Consider the following 14,816-nt stretch of genomic DNA (forward strand, 5'->3'; position numbering starts at 1 on the left):
GCAACTCGGTGTGCATCATTGTGGTCAGGGATCTTGGGTTTCAGCTTCCTCAACACCTGAGCTTCATCTTCTTCAGCAGCTTCAGGCACTGGGGCCTTGTTCTTTTCCTCAGCAGGGATGTTTCTAGTGCTTCTCTTGGGTTTAGGATTTGGAGCTGGAGCAGCAGCCTTGGGAGCAGATTTGGGCTTAGATGGAGCAGCCCCTGATCTGATTGCATCCCCTATAAGCTTTTGAGCTTTGGGTGCTGGTGCAGCATCCTCTTCCTCTTCAGAATCTTTCCTCATTGAGGGCTTGCCAAGAACTCTGGCAGTAGTGGTTCTGGCCCTCTTCTTCTTCTTATCCTCACCAGCTGCTTCTTCTTCAGATTCAATGTGAACTTCATGGTTTCACCTGTGGCAACTTTTCTTGGCTTAGACATGGGCTGTCTTCTTGCTGGAGCCTTTGTTTTCAGTCCAGGCTTTGTTGCAGCAGCTATGCCATACTCTTTCTTCAGCACCTTTTTCTTTGAAGTGGCTCCATCTTCAACAGCCACATAGTCTTCATCCTCTGAATCAGAAGTTCTATCTTCCTTGTCCTGGTGGCAGCCTTTGGCAAGTTGCTTGGTGTGCTCCTACTGCCATCATCATAGCTGCTAGAGGGATCTGAACCCTCACTCATCTGCACCTGTTGCTCAGACCTGTTCTGACTGTCACTTTCATCAGACATCTCTGCAAACACTCTAACAGCAGACCCTGTGAATAGGTTCTAAATGAGGTAGAGAAGATGAGCATCACAAAGTACAGGAGTTTTGCAAAATAGATGACTTAAAAAACTTAGTTTTAGTTCTTCACAGAAAGCATTTCGGATCTACCGATTTGTAAACTCGGTGATACCGAAGCAGCTTTTGGAACCTAAACTAGTGAACTCGGTCAGACCGAGTCACAGTTTGGTGGTACCGAGGCTGCTAGGGTTTCACAGAGAATCGAACTCGGTCACACTGATGTGCAATTTTCGGTCAGACCGAAAACGCATGTGCTCTGGCCTAAGCCAAATCGGTGAGACTGATTTCTACAGCTCGGTCGGTCCGAGATGAATTCGGCGGAGACCTAACCCTAAGTTTTCAAATCAAAAATAATCTAAGGGACGTTTTCGCTGGACAGGATGATTTCAATCGTGGCAAGAATCATGGCAAAGCAATGTGCTAGGAATCAGAGTTATGGATTAGCACAGAGATCAAGTTCGTACCCTAGTTCGGCGGCGAACTTGCTACGGCGGCAACGGCGGGGCAGATTGCCGTTGATGGCGGTGGAGACCAGCGGCGGGAGGTCGCTGGCGACGAGAGGATGATCCGGAGACCCGAGGAGGCAGAGCAGGTTACGCGCGGGCGACCCGATTTTAGCAACTTAGCACAAGTCAAGCAATCAACCTACACATGCAATTCTAAGAGTATAGCTGCGGAATGTAAAACAATTGCATATGAAGGTAAAGGGAGGAGTTTAAGGGATCAAACGCAATGTTGACACGGAGATTTTTTATCCGTGGTTCCGATAGGTGGTGCTATCGTACATCCACGTTGATGGAGACTTCAACCCACGAAGGGTAACGGTTGCGCGAGTCCACGCAGGGCTCCACCCACGAAGAAGCAACCTTGTCTATCCCACCATGGCCGTCGCCCACGAAGGACTTGCCTCACTAGGGTAGATCTTCACTAAGTAGGCGATCTCCTTACCCTTACAAACTCCTTGGTTCAACTCCACAATCTTGACGGAGGCTCCCAAGTGACACCGAGCCAATCTAGGAGACACCACTCTCCAAGAAGTAACAAATGGTGTGTTGATGATGAACTCCTTGCTCTTGTGCTTCAAATGATAGTCTCCCCAACACTCAACTCTCTCTCATAGGATTTGGATTTGGTGGAAAGAAGATTTGAGTGGAAAGCAACTTGGGGAAGGCTAGAGATCAAGATTTATGTGGTTGGAATGGGATATCTTGACCTCAACACAAGTGTAGGTGGTTCTCTCTCAGAAAATATGTGTTAGAAGTGTAGGCATGTTCTGATGGCTCTCTCCACGAATGAAGAGTGGGTGGAGGGGTATATATAGCCTCCACACAAAATCTAACCGTTACACACAAATCACCAAACTCGGTGGGACCGATTCAGAGAACTCGGTCAGATCAACTTGGTTCATAATGTGACCGTTAGGTGTTTCGGTGGGACCGACACGTCAACTCGGTGAGACCGATTTCGTTAGGGTTAGGGCATAATGTAATCTCGGTGAGACCGATTACACAAACTCGGTGAGACCGATTTTGGTAATAGACAAACAGAGAGTTGGTCAGGCAAACTCGGTGGGACCGATTCGCTCATCTCGGTTGGACCGAAACGTTACGAAAAGGAAACAGAGTGTTTGCATTGCAATCTCGGTGGGACCGATCGCTCATCTCGGTTTGACCAAAACGTTACGAAGGGAAACAGAGAGATTACAATCCCATCTCGATGAGACCGAGATCCCTATCGGTGAGACCGAAAAGACTAGGGTTTCTGGCAGTGGCTATGTCAACTGAACTCGGTGGCGCCGGATATGAAATTTCCGTGGGGCCGAGTTGGACTTTTTGTTTTGGGACATATGTGGATGTGAGAAAGTAGTGGAGAGTTTTGGAGCATATCACTAAGCATTTTGAGCAAGAACCTCATTAAGCAACACCTCACCCCTTCTTAATAGTATTGGCTTTTCCTATAGACTCAATGTGATCTTGGATCACTAAAATAGAAAATGTAGAGTCCTGTGCTTTGAGCTTGAGCCAATCTTCTGTCCTTAGCATTTTGAAGGGTCCACTTTCTAATACATGCCATGCCAATCATTGAGCTTTCCTGAAATATTTATCTTGAAATAGTATTAGCTCAATGAGCTATATGTTGTTAGGAATTACCAAACCCACCCAGGGATAGTTGCACTTTCAATGGCGCTATCTTCCATGATACACACATTATAGGCGGTTCTCAAGCAGAATGGTAAAGTTTATACTCCCCCTCCACCAACAACCATCAATCCATGGCTTGCTCGAAACAACGAGTGCCTCCAACTAACAACAGCCCTGGGGGAGTTTTGTTTGCAGTTATTTTGATTTGATTTTGCTTAGAGCATGGGAGTGGGCATCCCGGTGACCAGCCATTTTCTCGTGAGTGAGGAGCGGAGTCCACTCCTCTTGAGAATAACCCGCCTAACATGGAAGATACAGACAGCCCTAGTTGATACATGAGCTATTCGAGCATACAAAACAGAATTTCATTTGAAGGTTTAGAGTTTGGCACATACAAATTCACTTGGAACGGCAGGTAGATACCGCATATAGGAAGGTATGGTGGACTCATATGGAATAACTTTGGGGTTTAAGGGATTGGATGCACAAGCAGTATTCCCGCTTAGTACAAGTGAAGGCTAGAAAAAGACTGGGAAGCGACCAACTAGAGAGCGACAACAGTCATGAACATGCATTAAAATTAATAAACATTGAGTGCAAGCATGAGTAGGATATAATCCTCCATGAACATAAATATCGTGAAGGCTATGTTGATTTTTTTTTCAACTACATGTGTGAACATGTGCCAAGTCAAGTCACTCGAATCATTCAAAGGAGGATACCACCCTACTATACCACATCACAACCATTTTAATAGCATGTTGGCACCCAAGGTAAACCATTATAAACTCCTAGCTAATTAAGCATGGCATAAGCAACTATAATCTCTAATTGTCATTGCAAACATGTTTATTCATAATAGGCTAAATCAGGAACGATGAACTAATCATATTTACAAAAACAAGAGAGGTCGAGTTCATACCAGCTTCTCTCATCTCAATCAGTCCATCATATTGTTGGGGAACGTAGCAGAAATTCAAAATTTTCCTACGTGTCACCAAGATCAAAGAGATTCTAGCAACGAGAGGGGAGGAGTGCATCTACATACCCTTGTAGATCGCGAGCGGAAGCGTTCAAGAGAACGGGGTTGATGGAGTCGTACTCGTCGTGATCCAAATCACCGATGATCCTAGCGCCGAACGAACGGCACCTCCGCGTTCAACACACGTATGGAGCGGGGACGTCTCCTCCTTCTTGATCCAGCAAGGGGGGAGGAGAAGTTGATGGAGATCCCGCAGCACGACGGCGTGGTGGTGGAAGTAGCGGGATCCCGGCAGGGCTTCGCCAAGCGCAAGCGGGGAGGAAGAGGTGTCACGGGAGGGAGGGAGGCGCCAGGGCTTGGGGTGCTGCTCCCATGCGCCTCCCCACTATATATAGGGGTGGAGGGGGCTGGTTTCTTGCCCTCCAAGTCCATTGGGGCGTTGGCAAAGGTGGGGGAAAGAAATCCCATCATTTCCCTTCCCCACCGATTGTTATCCCCCTTTTTAGGGATCTTGATCTTCACCCTTCGGGATATGATCTTATTCCTTCTAAGGTGGGATCTTGGTGCGCCTTGACCAGGGGTGTGGCGCCTTGCCCCCACTACCCACGTTCATGTGGGTCCCCCCATGCAGGTGGGCCCCACTTCGGAACCTTCTAGAACCTTCCCGGTACAATACCGAAAAATCCTGAACATTTTCCGGTGGCCAAAATAGGACTTCCCATATATAAATCTTTACCTCCGGACCATTCCGGAACTCCTCGTGACGTCGGGGATCTCATACGGGACTCCGAACAACTTTCGGTTAACCGCATACTAATATCTCTACAACTCTAGCGTCACCGAACCTTAAGTGTGTAGACCCTACGGGTTCAGGAGACATGTAGACATGACCGAGACATTTCTCCGGTCAATAACCAACAGCGGGATCTGGATACCCATGTTGGCTCCCACATGCTCCACGATGATCTCATCGGATGAACCACGATGTCAAGGATTCAATCAATCCCGTATACAATTCCCTTTGTCAATCGGTACGTTACTTGCCCGAGATTCGATCGTCGGTATCCCAATACCTTGTTCAATATCATTACCGGCAAGTCACTTTACTCGTACCGTAATGCATGATCCCGTGACCAAACACTTGGTCACATTGAGCTCATTATGATGATGCATTACCGAGTGGGCCCAGAGATACCTCTCCGTCATACGGAGTGACAAATCCCAGTCTCGATTCGTGCCAACCCAACAAACACTTTCGGAGATACCTGTAGTGCACCTTTATAGCCACCCAGTTACGTTGTGACGTTTGGTACACCCAAAGCATTCCTACGGTATCCAGGAGTTGCACAATCTCATGGTCTAAGGAAATGATACTTGACATTAGAAAAGCTCTAGCAAACGAACTACACGATCTTGTGCTATGCTTAGGATTGGGTCTTGTCCATCACATCATTCTCCTAATGATGTGATCCCGTTATCAATGACATCCAATGTCCATGGTCAGGAAACCATAACCATCTATTGATCAACGAGCTAGTCAACTAGAGGCTTACTAGGGACATGTTGTGGTCTATGTATTCACACATGTATTATGGTTTCCAGTTAATTCAATTATAGCATGAACAACAGACAATTATCATGAACAAGGAAATACAATAATAACCATTTTATTATTGCCTCTAGGGCATATTTCCAACAGTCTCCCACTTGCACTAGAGTCAATAATCTAGTTCACATCACCATGTGATTAACACTCAAAGTTCACTAGAGTCAATAATCTAGTCCACATCACCATGTGATTAACACTCAATGAGTTCTAGGGTTTGATCATGTTATGCTTACGGGAGAGGTTTTAGTCAACGGGTCTGCAACATTCAGATCCGTGTGTGCTTTACAAATCTCTATGTCATCTTGTAGATGTAGCTACCACGCGCTACTTGGAGCTATTCCAAATAACTGCTCTACTATACGAATCCGGTTTACTACTCAGAGTCATCCGGATTAGTGTCAAAGTTTGCATCGACGTAACCCTTTACGACGAACTGTTTTACCACCTCCATAATCGAGAAAATTCCTTAGTACACTAGATACTAAGGATAAGTTTGACCGCTGTCATGTGATCCATTCCCGGATCACTATTGTACCCCTTGACTAACTCATGGCAAGGCACACTTCAGGTGCGGTACACAGCATAGCATACTGTAGAGCCTACGTCTAAAGCATAGGGGACGACCTTCGTCCTTTCTCTCTCTTCTGCCTTGGTCAGGTCTTGAGTCTTACTCAATACTCACACCTTGTAACACAGCCAAGAACTCCTTCTTTGCTGATCTATTTTGAACTCCTTCAAAATCTTGTCACGGTATGTATTCATTTGAAAGTACTATTAAGCGTTTTTGATCTATCCTTATAGATCTTGATGCTCAATGTTCAAGTAGCTTAATCCAGGTTTTCCATTAAAAACACTTTTCAAATAACCCTGGATGCTTTACAGAAATTCTACATCATTTCTGAACAACAATATGTTAACAACATATACTCATCAAAAATTCTATAGTGCTCCCACTCACTTCTTTGGAAATACAAGTTTCTCATGAACCTTGTATAAACCCAAAATCTTTGCTCATCTCATCAAAGCGTTCATTCCAACTCCGAGATGCTTACTCGAATCCTTAGAAGGATTGCTGGAGCTTTGTATACTTGTTAGCATCTTTCAGGATTGACAAAACCTTCTGGTTGTATCACATACAACCTTTCCTCAAGAAAATCGTCGAGGAAACAATGTTTTGACATCCTATCTGCAAGATTTCATAAATAATGCAGTAACTGCTAATATAATTCTAACAGACTCTTAGCATCGCTACGAGTGAGAAAGTCTCATCGCAGTCAACTCCTTGAACTTGCCGGAAAACATCTTAATGACAAGTCGAGCTTTCTTAATGGTGACACTTACCATCATTGTCTGTCTTCCCTTTAAAATCCATCTGTACCCAACAGCCTTACGAACATCAAGTAGTTCTTTCAAAGTCTATACTTTGTTTTCATACATGGATCCTCTCGGATTTTATGGCCTCAAGCCATTCGTCGGAATCCGGGCCCACCATCGCTTCTCCATAGCTCGTAGGTTCATTGTTGTCTAGCAACATGACTTGCAAGACAGGATTACGTACCACTCTGAAGTAGTACGCATCCTTGTCGTCCTATGAGGTTTGGTAGTGACCTGATCTGAAGTTTCATGATCACTATCATAAGCTTCCACTTCAATTGGTGTACGTGCCACAGGAACAACTTCCTGTGCCCTGCTACACATTAGTTGAAGTGACGGTTCAATGACCTCATCAAGTCTCCACCATCCTCCCACTCAATTTTTTCGAGAGAAACTTTTCCTCGAGAAAGGACCCATTTCTAGAAACAATCACTTTTGCTTCCAGATCTGAAATAGGAGGTATACCCAACTGTTTTGGGTATTCTATGAAGATGCATTTATCCGCTTTGGGTTCGAGCTTATCAGCCTGAAACTTTTTCACATAAGCGTCGCAGCCCCAAACTTTTAAGAGACGACAGCTTAGGTTTCTCTAAACCATAGTTCATACGGTGTCGTCTCAACGGAATTGCGCGGTGCCCTATTTAAAGTGAATGCGGTTGTCTCTAATGCCTAACCCATAAACGATAGTTGTAATTCGATAAGAGACATCATGGTATGCACCATATCCAATAGGGTGCAGTTATGATGTTCGGACAAACCATCACAATATGGTATTCCAGGCGGTATTAGTCGTGAAACAATTTCCACAATTTCTTAATTGTGTGCCAAACTCATAACTCAGATATTCATCTCTATGATCATATCACAGACATTTTATCCTCTTGTCACGACGATCTTCAACTTCACTCTGAAATTACTTGAACCTTTCAATAATTCAGACTTGTGTTTCATCAAGTAAATATTCTCAGCATCTACTCAAATCATCTGTGAAGTAAGAACATAACGATATCCACTGCGTGCCTCAGCACTCATTGGACTGCACACATCAAATGTATTACTTCCAACAAGTTGCTCTCTTGTTCCATCTTACTGAAAACGAGGCCTTTCAGTCATCTTGCCCATGTGGTATGATTTGCATGTCTCAAGTGATTCAAAATCAAGTGAGTCCAAATGATCCATCTTTATGGACTTTCTTCATGCATATATACTAATAGACATGGTTCGCATGTCTCAATCTTTTCAAAAACGAGTGAGTCCAAAGATCCATTAACATGGAGCTTCTTCATGCGTTTTATACCAATATGACTCAAGTGGCAGTGCCACAAGTATGTGGTACTATCATTACTATCTTATATCTTTTGGCATGAACATGTGTATCACTACGATCGAGGTTCAATAAACCATTCATTTTAGGTGCAAGACCATTGAAGGTATTATTCAAATAGACAGAGTAACCATTATTCTCCTTTAATGAATAACCGTATTGCGATAAACATAATCCAATCATGTCTATGCTCAACGCAAACACCAAATAACAATTATTCAGGTTTAACCTCAATCTCGATGGTAGAGGGAGCATGCGATGCTTGATCACATCAACCTTGGAAACACTTCCAACACATATCGTCATCTCACCTTTAGCTAGTCTCCGTTTATTCCGTAGCTTTTATTTCGAGTTACTAACACTTAGCAATCGAACCGGTATCTAATACCCTGGTGCTACTAGGAGTACTAGTAAAGTACACATTAATATAATGTATATCCAATATACTTCTGTCGACCTTGCCAGCCTTCTCATCTATGAAGTATCTAGGGTAGTTCTGCTTCAGTGATCGTTCCCCTCATTTCAGAAGCACTTAGTCTCGGGTTTGGGTTCAACCTTGGGTTTCTTCACTAGAGCAGCAACTGATTTGCCGTTTCATGAAGTATCCCTTCTTGCCCTTGCCCTTCTAGAAACTAGTGGTTTTACTAACCATCAACAATTGATGCTCCTACTTGATTTCTACTTTCACGGTGTCAAACATCGCGAGTTGCTCAAGGATCATCATGTCTATCCTTGATATGTTATAGTTCATCACGAAGCTCTAATAGCTTGGTGGCAGTGACTATGGAGAACCATCACTATCTCATCTGGAAGATTAACTCCCACTCAATTCAAGTGATTGTAGTACTCAGACAATCTGAGCACATGCTCAACGATTGAGCTTTTCTCCCTTAGTTTGCAGGCTTAAGAAACTTGTCAGAGGTCTCATACCTCTTGACATGGGCACTAGTCTGAAATCCCAATTTCAGTCTTTGGAACATCTCATATGTTCTGCCACGTTTCAAAACCGTCTTTGGTGCCACAATTTTAAACCGTTCAACATTACGCACTGAACTATCACATAGTCATCAAAACGTGTATGTCAGATGTTCGCAACATCCACAAACGACGCTCGAGGTTCAGCACACCGAGTGGTGCATTAAGGACATAAGCCTTCTGTGCAGCAGTGAGGACAATCCTCAGTTTACGGACCCAGTCCGCATAATTGCTACTATCAACTTTCAACTAAATTTTCTCTAGGAACATATCTTAGTAGAACTAAAGCGTAAGCTACGACATTATTTGCAAAGACCTTTTGACTATGTTCATGATAATTAAGTTCATCTGATTAAATTATTTAATGAACTCCCACTCAGATAGACATCCCTCTAGTCATCTAAGTGATACATGATCCGAGTCAACTAGGTCGTGTCCGATCATCACATGAGATGGACTAGTCATCATCGGTGAACATCTCCATGTTGATCGTATCTACTATACGACTCATGTTCGACCTTTCGGCCTCTTGTGTTCCGAGGCCATGTCTGTACATGCTAGGCTCGTCAAGTCAACCTAAGTGTTTCGCATGTGTAAATCTGGCTTACACCCGTTGTATGCGAACGTTAGAATATATCACACCCGATCATCACGTGGTGCTTCGAAACAACGAACCTTCGCAACGGTGCACAGTTAGGGGGAACACGTCTCTTGAAATTTTAGTGAGGGATCATCTTATTTATGCTACCGTCGTTCTAAGCAAATAAGATGTAAACATGACAAACATCACATGCAAATCATAAAGTGACATGATATGGCCAATATCATCTTGCGCCTTTGATCTCCATCTTCGAGGCACGGCATGATCACCTTCGTCACCGGCATGACACCATGATCTCCATCATCATCATCTCCATCATCGTGTCTTCATGAAGTTGTCTCGCCAACTATTACTTCTACTACTATGGCTAACGGTTAGCAATAAAGTAAAGTAATTACATGGCAGTTTTCATTGACACGCAGGTCATACAATAAATTAAGACAACTCCTATGGCTCCTGCCGGTTGTCATACTCATCGACATACATGTCGTGATTCCTATTACAAGAACATGATCAATCTCATACATCACATATATATAATTCATCACATCCTTTTGGCCATATCACATCACATAGCATACCCTGCAAAAACAAGTTAGACGTCCTCTAATTGTTGTTGCATGTTTTACGTGGCTGCTATGGGTTTCTAGCAAGAACGTTTCTTCCCTACGCAAAAGCCACAACGGTGATATGCCAATTGCTATTTACCCTTCATAAGGACCCTCTTCATTGAATCCGATCCGACTAAAGTGGGAGAGACAGACACCCGCTAGCCACCTTATGCATAAGTGCATGTCAGTCGGTGGAACCTGTCTCACATAAGAGTACGTGTAAGGTCGGTCCGGGCCGCTTCATCCCACAATGCCACCGAATAAAGATAAGACTAGTAACGGCAAGCAAATTGAACAAATCATCGCCCACAACTACTTTGTGTTCTACTCGTGCATAGAATCTACGCATAGACCTGGCTCATGATGCCACTGTTGGGGAACGTAGCAGAAATTCAAAATTTTCCTACGTGTCACCAAGATCAATCTAGGAGATGCTAGCAACGAGAGGGGAGGAGTGCATCTACATACCCTTGTAGGTCGCGAGCGGAAGTGTTCAAGAGAACGGGGTTGATGGAGTCGTACTCGTCGTGATCCAAATCACCGATGATCCTAGTGCCGAACGGACGGCACCTCCGCGTTCAACACACGTACGGAGCGGGGACGTCTCCTCCTTCTTGATCCAGCAAGGGGGGAGGATAAGTGGATGGAGATCCAGCAGCACGACGGCGTGGTGGTGGAAGTAGCGGGATCCCGGCAGGGCTTCGCCAAGCGCAAGCGGGGAGGAAGAGGTGTCACGGGAGGGAGGGAGGCGCCAAGGCTTGGGGTGCTGCTCCCATGCGCCTCCCCACTATATATAGGGGTGGAGGGGGCTGGTTTCTTGCCCTCCAAGTCCATTGGGGCGTTGGCAAAGGTGGGGGAAAGAAATCCCATCATTTCCCTTCCCCACCGATTGTTATCCCCCCTTTTTAGGGATCTTGATCTTATCCCTTCGGGATATGATCTTATTCCTTCTAAGGTGGGATCTTGGTGCGCCTTGACCAGGGGTGTGGGGCCTTGCCCCCACTACCCACGTTCATGTGGGTCCCCCCATGCAGGTGGGCCCCACTTCGGAACCTTCTAGAACCTTCCCGGTACAATACCGAAAAATCCCGAACATTTTCCGGTGGCCAAAATAGGACTTCCCATATATAAATCTTTACCTCCGGACCATTCCGGAACTCCTCGTGACATCCGGGATCTCATCCAGGACTCCGAACAACTTTCGGTTAACCGCATACTAATATCTCTACAACTCTAGCGTCACTGAACCTTAAGTGTGTAGACCCTACGGGTTCGGGAGACATGTAGACATGACCGAGACATTTCTCCGGTCAATAACCAACAGCGGGATCTAGATACCCATGTTGGCTCCCACATGCTCCACGATGATCTCATTGGATGAACCATGATGTCGAGGATTCAATCAATCTCGTATACAATTCCCTTTGTCAATCAGTACGTTAGTTGCCCGAGATTCGATCTCGTTACCGGCAAGTCACTTTACTCATACCGTAATGCATTATCCCGTGACCAAACACTTGGTCACATTGAGCTCATTATGATGATGCATTACCGAGTGGGCCCAGAGATACCTCTCCGTCATACGGAGTGACAAATCCCAGTCTCGATTCGTGCCAACCCAACAGACACTTTCGGAGATACCTGTAGTGCACCTTTATAGCCACCCAGTTACGTTGTGACGTTTGGTACACCCAAAGCATTCTTACGGTATCCGGGAGTTGCACAATCTCATGGTCTAAGGAAATGATACTTGACATTAGAAAAGCTCTAGCAAACGAACTACACGATCTTGTGCTATGCTTAGGATTGGGTCTTGTCCATCACATCATTCTCCTAATGATGTGATCCCGTTATCAATGACATCCAATGTCCATGGTCAGGAAACCATAACCATCTATTGATCAACGAGCTAGTCAACTAGAGGCTTACTAGGGACATGTTGTGGTCTATGTATTCACACATGTATTACGGTTTCCAGTTAATACAATTATAGCATGAACAACAGACAATTATCATGAACAAGGAAATACAATAATAACCATTTTATTATTGCCTCTAGGGCATATTTCCAACACATATATCGTCATAATTGCCTTTCACTTGCACGACCGAACGACGTGAATAATAATAATAGTGCATGTGCATTGGACTAAGCTGGAATCTGCAGGCATTCAATACAAAGGAGAGGACAAGGTAATATGGGCTCTTGGTTAAATCAACAATAATGTATATAAGAGCCACTCCAACATTTTCATTATGGTCTTCTCCTATCGACCCCCAAGGAAAAGAAAAGAAATAAAACTATTTACACAGGAAAGCTCCCAACAAACAAAAGAAGAACAGGAAATATTTTTGGGTTTTCTTTTTAATTACTACTACAAGCACGAAAAGTAAACTAGCTAAAAGCTACAACTATTTTTTTTCTTTTCTTTTTTTGTTTTTCTTAAGGTTTTTCAAACACACAAGAAGAAAGCATAAAAAGGAAAATAAACTAGCATGGATATTACAGTGAAAAAGTATGAGCACCGACAACTAGCATGAGTGTGTGAACATGAATGTAATGTCGGTGAGAAATACGTACTCCCCCAAGCTTAGGCTTTTGGCCTAAGTTGGTCTATTGCCACGGCTGGCCTGGTGGATATCCAAAGTTGTAACTGGGGTCGTACTGAGATGCAGCGGCTATTGCGTCATGGGCTGCAGCTTGGAGGCGAGCTGTCTCAGTCCTCCTCTCGTACTCGTTCACCTCCTCCCTGGTTATAACATGTCTCCCTTTTGACTGAAAGTCAAAGAAAGTAGGAGCAGGGAGAGCGACGTGATAGGTGCGTCGTCTGTCAAAGATTAGTCGGTACTGGAGGAACTGATCGTTCCTCTCAACAAACTGGTGACGAACCATAGCCTCATAATCTAAATAAACAGGAGGCAACTCAATATCATACTCGCGTATGGGTATACCAAGGAAATTAGCTAAACAGGTTGCATAAATTCCACCAAAGAAATCTCCATTAATGCTATTATTATGCAACCTACGTGCAACAATGGCTCCAAAATTATAAAGTTTATCTCCTAATACAGCACTCCTGAGAACACTGAGGTCAGGGACACACATGTGACGTGCTTCATCCTTACCATTTATGCACCTACCTATGAAGAGAGCAAAATAATGTATAGCAGGAAAATGAATGCTCCCTATGATAGCTTATGTTATATCTCTAGACTCCCCCACAGTTATACTAGCAAGAAAATCTCTAAACTCAGATTTGCGAGGCTCACTAGTGCTACCCCATTGTGGAAGTTTGCAAGCAGTATTAAAATCCTCTAAGTCCATAGTATAAGAATTTTCATAAAGATCAAACAGGACAGTTTGAGAATTGTGTGATGATGAAAATTCAAACCTTCTCACAAAGGAATCAATGAGATAGTGGTACTGACGGCACTTATCTGCCTCGAAGCTCTCAAGATCAGCGTTGCGCACGTATGCGTTAAATTCCTCCTTGATTCCTGCTCGATCCATAAAGTCCTCTGACGGCCATTCACAAGCCCGCACATCAGCTTCCCTCGGTGGTTCATCGTCTGCATCGCGTATTGCAGGTCTGGGTCCTTGCTTCCTTGAAGGACCACCTTGGTACATTTTCCTAAACATATTTCCTCCTCTGAAAAATTTCTGAAATTTTTAGTAACTTCAAATAAAATGAACCAAACTCAACAAAATTAATAGCAACTACTCCCACAAGTGCCTAGAGACTATATCATGCATTAGAACTACTTGGAACCATATAAATTTGACATGCAAGCTCAAGAACAGGGTCACCTAAGCAGCAAAAATTTGCAATGAATAAAGCACTAGAACAAAAACTAATTGGACCATTGGAGGAGTCACATACCGAGGAACAATCCCCCAAAGCAGTTTCATGAGAGGAGCTTTGAGCAAGGAGATCGAAAATCGCAGCAAAATGAGCTAGAGCTCGTGCTTGAGCTGGTTGGTGATTTTTTGGGCAGGAAGGAGTGTGTGGTGGCTGGAATAAGTGGAGGGGAGCCACCATGGGCCCACGAGGCAGGGGGCGCGCCCAGGAGGGGTGGGCGCGCCCTGGACCGTCGTGGACAGGTGCCAGCTCCCCCTGCTGTGTTCTCAGTGCTAGATATTCTCAAATATTCCATAAAAACTCATATTTAAATTTCGGGGCATTTGGAGAACTTTTATTTTTAGGGTATTTTTTTATTGCACGGATAATTCAGAAAACATGCAGAAAATGCTATTTTTTGCTTTATTTAATCTAAATAATAGAAAGTAAAAAGAGGGTACAGAAGGTTGTGCGTTCTAACTTCATCCATCTCATGCTCATCAAAAGGAATCCACTAACAAGGTTGATCAGGTCTTGTTAACAAACTGGTTCCGAATTGCATGAAACCGGAGAATTTTCGAATAGCACTAGGTTACCTCA

This window comes from Aegilops tauschii, chromosome 7, assembly GCF_002575655.3.
Source record: "Aegilops tauschii subsp. strangulata cultivar AL8/78 chromosome 7, Aet v6.0, whole genome shotgun sequence".
Classification (NCBI taxonomy): Eukaryota; Viridiplantae; Streptophyta; class Magnoliopsida; order Poales; family Poaceae; genus Aegilops; species Aegilops tauschii.